Source organism: Pinus tabuliformis, chromosome J (assembly GCF_031772625.1).
Source record: "Pinus tabuliformis cultivar Carrire ecotype Pingquan chromosome J, CPIR1, whole genome shotgun sequence".
Taxonomy (NCBI): Eukaryota; Viridiplantae; Streptophyta; class Pinopsida; order Pinales; family Pinaceae; genus Pinus; species Pinus tabuliformis.
The window spans coordinates 933,743,217-933,753,566 of NC_142295.1; the positions used below are offsets into that span (position 1 = coordinate 933,743,217).

Here is a 10,350-nt window from a genome sequence, read left to right on the forward strand (position 1 = left end):
ATCAACTCTCCTCTAAGGTTATTCAATGTTTCTGTGGTCTCCATTACCTACTTCATGATCTTTGTCATCTCATTTTCTCAGACTTTTAGTTGTTTGGATTAGATTTAAATAATAATCAGGAAAATTGTGATTTACATGGGTATTTATTTGTAACGTTCCTCCATTCAAGCGCAATAAAAAAAATTATTTTCTTTTACCAAGATTAACATTAGTAACTACATACATATATACACAAAAATTAACATTGAACATTCAAGATTATTTTTCTATTCACCATGTTTGGTTCATTGAGCTTGATTCATATGATGTATTATGCTATCGTTAAATTATCTTATGGAAAATGTAGATGTTACAGATGCAATCAGATATGAACATAACCATGCCTATGCATCTAAGCTTAAGCCTTTCTTGCATAGATAAATGGGTGCCAACATACAGAAACCTTAAATGTGAGTTTAAATGGGGAAGCGTCTCAAAGACATCTAGCAATCATGCACCTCCCTTGGGATTCGCTCTTGGATCTACGGTCTCTGGTGAATATCTGCATCTAATGGTGGAGATTTGTTGGGGACGTTCGAGAGTAACTAAGCCTCGACCTCCCTCTCCAGCTTGGCTCCATTTTCATTTTCGCCCTGGGTTTGGTCTTGGGGTTCTTAGTTGCCGAATGGAGCCCGCATGCTGCGCCGCCCATACTGTGAACCATACATTTTCATCTGCCTCGATGAGTTCTAATTTGTCTGCAATCATGTTTGAGGTAAGGCTAGGGTTTGGAAGCCCTTCGTCTTTGTTATTTTCTTCTCTACTTGCCATAGTTTTCTTTCACTTCCTGAGTTAATTTTTCATGGTGGCATTGATGTAGGGAAATGTGGTTCTGTTGCATGACTGACAACTACACTTGAGGTCGAGGTTTTCAAAGGTTTTGCCTTTCTTTCCACACCTTCTTCAGTTTTTTACTTCTTCAGAGTCTGAGTTTTTGAACTTGCATAATGGTGACTGTGTCTTGATAGGTGAACCCAATACAACTCAATTTTCTTCCATTTGGCTCTTCTACAGGTATGCAAAACATTTGTTTTATTTGGGTCTTTATTCTAAGTCATTCCTTGGAATTTTCCTTTGGCCCTCACAGATTTTGTGTTGTAGGTATGTTCTAACTTGGATCTGGTTTTTATTTACCGCGGGTCAACTCTTACTTAGTCTGATGACTGGCTTCCCTCTTCCTCTAGGTGTGTTTCTTCAATGATCCCTCTGTCATGAACAAAATCCCTATATGTTTTCTTTTGTTTCCATAGTCCTTGCTTTTATGCATGAAAGGACTGGCTCTTTAACTGGAGCGACCACAGGGGTTAATGTTTACCTTTGGTTTTTTTTAATAGCTAATCGAACCCTAACCTTTTAGGCACTAGTCATGAATTCTTCTGTATCGAGGGTTATTTTTTTAAGTTTTCTGTTTTAAATTATATGGCTATAGGGTGAGGGCTCCGCCTTTATTTTCTCTTGTATAAAATCATTATCGTATAACCTTTTTTGGCCTCTGTATAAATTTTATATAAATTATACCATGAGGGTTTTCAACACTATTTAATTGTAGTTGCACTCTAGGCAGCAAGGGTGTATTGCAATACTGTTAATTATAATTATGCTTTGAATAACAAAGATTTATTTCAATACTATTGATTTACAATTATGCTCTGAACAACATGGATTTACTTTGATATTGTTACTTATACGTAAGCTATGTACAAAAAGGGTTTTATTTTCGATACCATCGTTTGGATGAACCATATGGTTGTACCCTTAAATAATTATTTGTCTGTTTATAAAGGTACTGCTATGTCGTTTGATATTATTTTTGTACAACCGTAATTTTTACTCAGTTAGCTGCAATTATTATATTTATGTTCTCCTTTCTTCACACTCTTTGTATTTTGGTATACTTTCTGTGTATCATGCATTGGGGTTTATACCGAAAATATTTATTGATTTGTAGAGCTATGTTATTTAGATTTTCTGAACGAGCAGTGAAGGCATTGTTCTAGTCTACCAGTCCCTTGTGGTGCCTCCAGAACTAACCCTTCCTCCGCGGGTGGTGATATCATAGGTTCAGTATAAATTCGACTTTTAACTACCCGATCACTAAAACTCACAACAATTTCATGTTATTGCAACAACGATTGCCTCCTACAATTCATTTCCTCTGATTTTCTGTTATGTTTCTAGCTATCAATGGAATGCAACTAATTTATTATTGGCATGTCTGCATCATTGCATGCATCATTTCAGTAATTACATTTGCATTTAACTAGAATTAAAAAACAAAAGGCATCATTTAAATGAATACACTTGCATTTATTTCGCATCAACTACCAGACTTAAATCCATTTCTAATCAGGACATAACATTTTAACAGAGTCAAAACTTATCTGAGTCTTTCTTTCCTGTGAACAAGTCACCAGGATGAGAAATTCTCCTCCCAACCGTGAGGTCAGTCTTCCACTGCACCTTCCCCCCGAGCTAGCTTTCCCTAGGGCAGATTCTTTGAAAAATTCTTTTAAACTTCCTTCCAAGTTATCTGGTCACTACTAGACTTAACCATAAATCACCAGTATGAGCCACAACTCCAAACAAACTCTACTTGCCAACCATATTTTCTAATCTTTTCTCTTTCTACACCTTCTTTCCTTTCTTGCCTCAGGTTCCTCATACCCTCTTGGCCCTTTTTTTTGGAGGTTTTTATTTTCAATAAGGAGTTTGTGTAGGTAACTACCTCACCCACAACTATCCAACTGCCTGGGGTACGCTTACTCTAGCATTGCTTCTCAACCATAGTTCACAAATATAATGTTACATTATGAAAACAAAATAAAAACATATATTATTTATATACTTATTCTTGTCTTATCCATGTCAGCTCGCAACTTCCAAAACCATATTTACTTAACTACAATAACTAATAAATCAAATCCTTCAAGTTAGCAGGGGTCATCACATCGTCTCCCCCTCGAGTGGAACACCATACTCGGTGTTCATCCCCCCCGAAATAGGTTTGGGTAAGCTTCTTGCATAACTTTTTCATCCTCTTAGGTGGCCTCTTCCGGGCTAAAGTGTTTCCATTGCACCTTAACCTAGCGGATAACGTGTCTCTACAATATTGTTTCTCTCCGATCGAGAATATGCAAGGGTTCAACCATGAATTCCCTATTCGGTTCAACCTAAACGTCTTGCCATTGACTTATGTGGCTAGGATCATGTATGCATTTTTAAGTAAGGATACATGGAATATGTTATGAACATAAATATGAATTGGTAAAGCTAGTTGATAAGCTACCAGACCAATTCGTGCAATAATTTGGAAAGGACGACAAAACCGTGGGGCTAGTTTAGAATAGCCACTCCATATTAAGGTGCTTCATTTGGGCTTCACCCTTAAGTATACATGATCTCCCACCTAGAATTATCAATATGATATTCGTTGATCAATATAATTCTTCTGCCGATCTTGAGCAACCTTTAGATTAGATAATATGTTTTTCATTGTATTTTCCATGTATTTAAGCATATTAGGTCCCAACATTTATCCTCCAGGTTGTTCCAATTGACTGGTACCTGACACTTCCTCCCATACAATACTTTGAATGGACTCATTTTCATTGATGCATGGTAAGCATTATTTTACGCAAATTCCACCAAGTGTATGTATTTTTCCCATTTCTTGGGATGTTGCATTACAGACATTCTATGCATATCCTCCAACACCTAGTTTACACATTTAGTCTATCCATCTCTTTGCAAATGATAGGAAGTACTGAATTGTACCTGAGTGCCCAAGCTAGTGAACAAATCCTTCCAAAATGTAGAGGTGAACTTTACGTCTCTGCTTGAGATAGCCATCATAGGAATTTCATGCAACTTGGAAATTTCTCTCATGAAGATGTCAGCTATTTGTACAACTATATAAGTTGACTGGAATGGAATAAAATGAGCAACTTTGCTCAACTTATCCACCACTACCATTATAGAATCATTTTGCCTTCTTTATTTTGGTAGTCTAGTGATAAAGTCTAAGGTCACAATCTTCTATTTCCATTTAGGAATGGGTAAAGGATGGAGCAAGCCAGCTGGATGTTGATGCTCAACTTTCACCTATTAGTATTCCAAACATTGTGCCAAATATTGGGTTGTTTTTGTTTTCATACCTAGACAAAAGTAATATTTTCTTAATGCTTTAATTAATTTTTGATACCCCGCCCAGGTGTGCAGAATATGGATTTATGTGATATTCATCTAAAATGAATCACTTAATAGTTTGTTGATTTGGTAGGTAAATGTGATTTTTGTACAACAACATGTCTTCTTTTTTAACATTATATCCTAAATTTCTTTCGGAACTGTTTTCCTACCTTTCTTGTTGCCATAAAAATTGGTATTCCAGATACTTTAAAGCAACCTCTTTTATTTGATTGGAAAAATCAAATTTGAGCCGGCTAAAAGAAATCTCATAGATGCAATTCAGTCTCTGACTTAAAGCAACAGCTACCCAGTTCTCCTTTCCCTTCAAATGCTTAATCTTGAAATCAAACTCTCTTGGAAATGTGGTCCATCATGCTTGTTGGGCTTTTAAGTTCGGTTGAAGGAACAAGTTTGTGAGGATGCTATGATCTGTCACGAGGAAAAACTTCTTCACCAATAAATAGTGCTGCCACATTTTCAACGCATTAATTATTGCAGTGAGCTCTAGTAATAGTTTGAATAACATTGTTCATCGTCCTTCAACTTTCGTGACTCATATGGAACCACTCGGCCCTCCTGCATGAGTGCGCCCCCAATTCCCATTTGGCATGCATCGGTACACACCAAGAACTCCTTGCTTGGATAAGATATTCTTAGAACTGTTGTAGTGGTTAATAAATATCTTAATTGTTCGAATCTTTACTTGCACTCCTCAATCAAATTAAAAGCCTTTCCATTTTTCTACAATGAGGTCAGGGGGTAGGCTACCTTAGAAAATCCTTTTATAAAGTTATGGTAGTACCCAACCAATAGTAAAAGGACCGAATATCTGCCACATTCTTGGGAATGGTCCATTCCATGATGAACTTGATTTTCTTTGGGTCTATTTCTCTGCCTTTTTGTGTGATGATGTGCCCTAGATACTGTATCTCTTCCTTATAAAATTTGCATTTACTTTATTTCACATATAGTTGATGGTCTCTTAGAAACTGTAACACCATCTATAAATGCTTATGATGTTCTTCCAAGATTTTACTGTAAATCAATAGATCATCGATAAAAAATAATACAAATTTATCAAGATGTGGATGAAATATTCCATTCATCAGACTCATGAATGTTGTCGGGGCATTGGTCAGTCTAAAGGGAAGAACTACAAATTCGGAATGCCCATAGTGGGTACTGAATGAAATCTTTCCTATATCCTCTTCTTTTATTTTGATCTAATGATACCCCGATCTGAGATAAATTTTTGAGAATACTTTAGCGCCCTTGACTTGATCAAACAGATCATCAATTCTGGGTAGTGGGTACTTATTTTTAATAGTCAATTTATTTAATTGTCGGTAGCCAACACACAATATTAGGGTGCCATCTTTCTTCCTAACAAACAACACCGGAGCTCCCCATGGAGACACACTAGGGCATATGTAACTTGTATCCAACAATTATTGGAGTTGTATTTTTAATTCTGTAAACTCAATTACACTCATCATATAGGGTTCCTTTGAAACTGGAGCTACCCCCAAAATTAATTCAATGGTGAAGTCAGTATCTCTTTTTGGTGGTAGCCCCAATATTTCCTCAGGAAATACATCTGCAAATTCTTGGATTATTGGCAAATTATTCAGTTCAACAGTCACCCCATCAGTTTTAGCATAACCCACTTGTACTACATAGATACGACAACCTTTCTACAAGCAATTTCCCGCTGGGAGGCAATAGTGGGTCTCAATTGTACCGACCTCTTAATACCCTATACTTCACTCCTAAAAATTGCCTCAGTCATATAACTGACAGTCTTCTCTTTACAATTCATTAGAGACCAGTGAGCTTCTAGCCAATCCATTCCTATTAAAATGTCATAAGAGCCTAAAGGAAAAACATTCAAATTCACCTTAATGGCTTGATCTACTAATTCAATGGAGCAATCCTCCACCTTAGCCCCCACCCATCATTTGGCTCCCATGGATAGTTGAACTAACCAAGGATTTCTAAATTTCTTGGTTTGTAACTGACACAGTTCTACTATTCTAGCACTTATGTAACTTAAGTTGGCACCAGGATATATCAAATTTGAAACATTATGCTTAAACATTTTACCTTCTAGTTCGATCATGCTAGGTTGATAATATTCCTAAAGATCTTCCAAAAATGCATTGATTTTTGGTATTGTCCTCGCTACATCGCCCACTGTTGACACCTCCTGCAAATTTGATATTGGTTCCAGTCTCCCATGATGTAGACAATTATTAATGTAGTGTGGTTCTCCACAACCCCAACATCGCAGGGGTAGTCTTTGTCCTTGATTACCTTCAGATTTTCCAGATAGTTCCACTGGTCTGGTCTCATTCAAAAATCGAGTTTTTTGTTGATTCCTCTCCATGTGTTTACCCTGTTGTCCCTTAAAAGTATTTCTTGGATTAACTGCTCAGTTATTTCTATTGTTTTGTGAAATTCTTTGTCCCTTCTTCCCAGTCCAACCCTTCTTATTATCCCTTTTCTACATTTGCCAGTAGCAGATTCATGCTTTTCGTACAACATTATCCATAGTTTTAGAATAACCAAACTCAATTTGTTCCTTCATGTGCACTGGAAACTACTAACAAATCGTTGCACTTTAGCTTTCTCCTCTCGTAAATATGGTACATATCATAACAAAGCATTAAATTTGGCCACATATTCATCCATAATCAACTACCCCAGTCATAACTCGTGAAATTCTTTAGCTTTGTCATCGTAAAACCGTTCTGTCAGATATTTATTCCAAAAATATTTCTAGAATGTGTCCCAAGTAATTGATTACTCGTCAATAACATGCACTACTTTTACTTCCTCCCACCACAGAGTAGTCTTTCCTCATAGTTGATAAACAACTAATCGAGCCTTCCAATTTTCATCATAATCATAGATTTGAAAGTAATTTGTTATGTTTATTAACCAAGATTTTGCAAATTCCTTGGTTTCACCATCATAACTTGGGGGTTGGAACTTTTTAAATTCATCTTGTAACTCGACCTTCCATTTCTTCACCTTCTTGCATCCGTCACTATCATATGTATCCCCAGACTCTTTACCTTGCATTTTCTAATTACCTCTGGATTCCTGTGTTTGACTTTCTTCTCATATAGGGTCCTCTCTTCCTAAGTGGGACTCTGCTTGGTTTCCATTATCGAAGATCGATTTTGAATTTCGATGGTTCTACGTATCAGTCAAACTCTTCATAATACGTTCTTGTTTACATACAAGTCATTCATTTTCTGTTTGAAAGGTTTCCATTTTAGTTTGGAGTTGTTGGATTGTTTCCATCCTTGCGGAAACTCTATTACGAGATTCACTTTCCAACTAAATCCATAACTCAGGATTAGTTCCTTCCACCAGTACCGACTCACGTTCCATGTTGGGTCTTGCTGAGGGTGTGGAGATGGGTCCACTTCTTCTCCTCATGGTGATCTATCTCTCTCTCTCTGTGAACAGACACACAACATAGTTTTTTGTAGCATCCAATCAGGTCCTCAGTGTAGAACCTTGGGCTCTAATACCACTTGTAACATTCCTCCATTCAAGCGCAATTTTATGTATTTTTACCAACATTAACATTAGTAACTACATACATATATACACATAAATTAACACTGAACATTTGAGATTATTTTTCTATTCACCAGGTTTGATTCATATGATGTATTATGCTATGGTTAAATTATCGTATGGCAAAGGTAGATGTTATGAATGCAATCAGATTTGAACATAACCATGCCTATGCATCTAAGCTTAAGTCTTCATTGCATATATAAATGGGTTCCAACATATGGAAACCTTAAATGTGAGTTTAAATGAGGAAGCATCTCGAAGACAACTGGAAATTATGCACCTTCCTTAGGATCCGCTCTTGTATCTATGGTCTCTGATGAATGTCTGGATCCCATGGCGGAGATCTGTTGGGGTCAATAGAGAGTAACTAACCCTCAATCTCCCTCTCCTGCTTGGTGCTATTCACATTTTTTCCCTCCGAAGTTTTGTCTGCGCCCTGGGTCTGGTCTCGGGGTTCTTAGTTACAGAACGAAGCCCTCATGTTGTGCCGCCCATACTATGAACCATACAGTTTCATCTGCCTCAACGAGTTATAATTTGTCTGTAGTCATGTCTAAGGTAAGGCTAGGGTTTGGAATCCCTCTGTCATTGTTCTTTTCGGCTCTACTTTCCATCATTTCCTTTTACTCCCTTAGTTAATTTTTCATGGTGGCTTTGTTGTAGGGAAATGTGGTTTTGTTGCACAACTAGCAACTACACTTGGGGTCGAGGGTTTCAAAGGTTTTGCCTTTCCTTCCACAACTTCTTTGGTTTTTTACTTCTTCAAAGTTCGAGTTTATAAACCTGCATAATGGTGACTGTGTCTTGATAGGTGAACCCAATACAAATCGGTTTTTCTTCCATTTGGCTCCTCTACAGGTATGCAGAACATCAATTTTATTTGGGTTTTCATTCTAATTCATTCCATGGAATTTTCCTTTGACCCTCACAAATTTTGTGTTGCAGGTATGTTCTAACTTGGATCTGGTTTTTATTTACTCTGGGTCAACTCTTGCTTAGTCTGATGACCAACTTCCCTCTTCCTCCAGGTGTGTTTCTTCGAGGATCCCTTGGTTAAGAACATAATCCCTATCTGTTTTCTTTCGTTTTCATAGTCCTTGATTTTATGCATAAAAGGACTGGCTCTTTAACTGGAGCGGCCATAGAGGTTAATGTTTAGGTTGGGTTTCTTTGAACAACTAATCGAAACCTGTCCTTTCAGGAACTGGTTATGAATTCGGTTGTATTGAGGGTTATTTTTTTCAATTTTGTTGTTTTAAATTATATGGCTACAGGGAAAGAGCTTTGCCTCTATTTTCTCTTGTATAAAATCGTTATCGTAGGACCCTTTCTTGCCTTTGTGTAAATTTAATATAAATTATACCATGAGGGTTTTCAACACTGTTTAATTGTAGTTGTGCTCTGGGCAGCAAGGGTGTATTACAATACTATTAATTTATAATTCTGCTCTGAACAACAAAGATTTATTTCAATATTGTTGATTTATAATTATGCTTTGAACAATACAAATTTACTTCAATATTGTTAATTATACATATGCTTTGTACAATAAGGGTTTTATTTCTGATATCGTCGATTGGATAAACCATATGGTTGTACCCTCGAATAATTTTTTGTTTTCTTATAAATGCACTGCTATGTCGTTTGATATTATTTTGGCACAACCTTAATTTTTATTCAGTTAGCCACAACTGTTATATATTTAAGTTCTCCTTTCTTCCTACTCTTTGTAATTTTGGCATACTTTCTGTGTATCATGCATTGGGGTTTATACTGAAAATATTTATTGATTTGTAGAGCTATGTTATTTAGCTTTTTTGGCTGAGTAGTGAAGGGATTGTTCCGGTCTACCAATCCCCTCTAGTGCCTCTGAAACTAACCCTTCCTATGCGGGCGGTGATATCACAGCTTTAGTGAAAATTCAAATTTTAACTACCTAGTCACTAAACCTCTCAATAATTTCATGTTCTTGTAGCAACGACTGACTCCTAAAGTTCATTTCCTCTATTATTATGGTATGTTTCTAGTTATCACTGGAATGCAACTAATTTACTGTTGACATGACTGTATCGTTACATGCATCATTTCAATAATTACATTTGCATTTAACTTGAATTAAACAACAGAAGGCATCATTTAAATGAATACACTTGCATTTATTTTGAATCAAATAACATACTTAAATCCATTTCTAATTAGGACATAACATTTTAACAGAGTCAAAACTTATCTGAGTCTTTCTTTCTTGTGAACCACAAGTCACCACAATGAGAAATGTTCCTCCTAACCATGAGGTCAATATTCCACTTCACCTTCCCCCCAAGATAGATTTCCCCAGGGAATCTTCTCTGGAAAAGTCTTTTAAAATTCCTTCCAAGCTATCTGGTCACTACCATACTTAGCCATAAATCACCAGTGTAAGCCACATCTCTAGAGAAACTCTACTGGCCAACCAAATTTTCGAGTCTTTCTCTTTCTGCACCTTGTTTCCTTTCTTACCTCAGGTTCCTCATACCTCTTGGCCCTTTT

The 10,350-nt window shown here is 36.6% G+C and overlaps 1 long non-coding RNA gene across 1 annotated transcript; it reads left to right on the plus strand.

Annotated features, from left to right (window-relative positions):
* The first annotated feature begins 8,066 nt into the window (after window positions 1-8,066).
* LOC149229838 (uncharacterized) lies at window positions 8,067-9,229 on the plus strand. Its single transcript, XR_016247326.1, has 4 exons — window positions 8,067-8,379; window positions 8,485-8,541; window positions 8,633-8,679; window positions 8,850-9,229. It is a non-coding gene; the product is annotated as an uncharacterized LOC149229838 (long non-coding RNA).
* The last annotated feature ends 1,121 nt before the right edge of the window (window positions 9,230-10,350 follow it).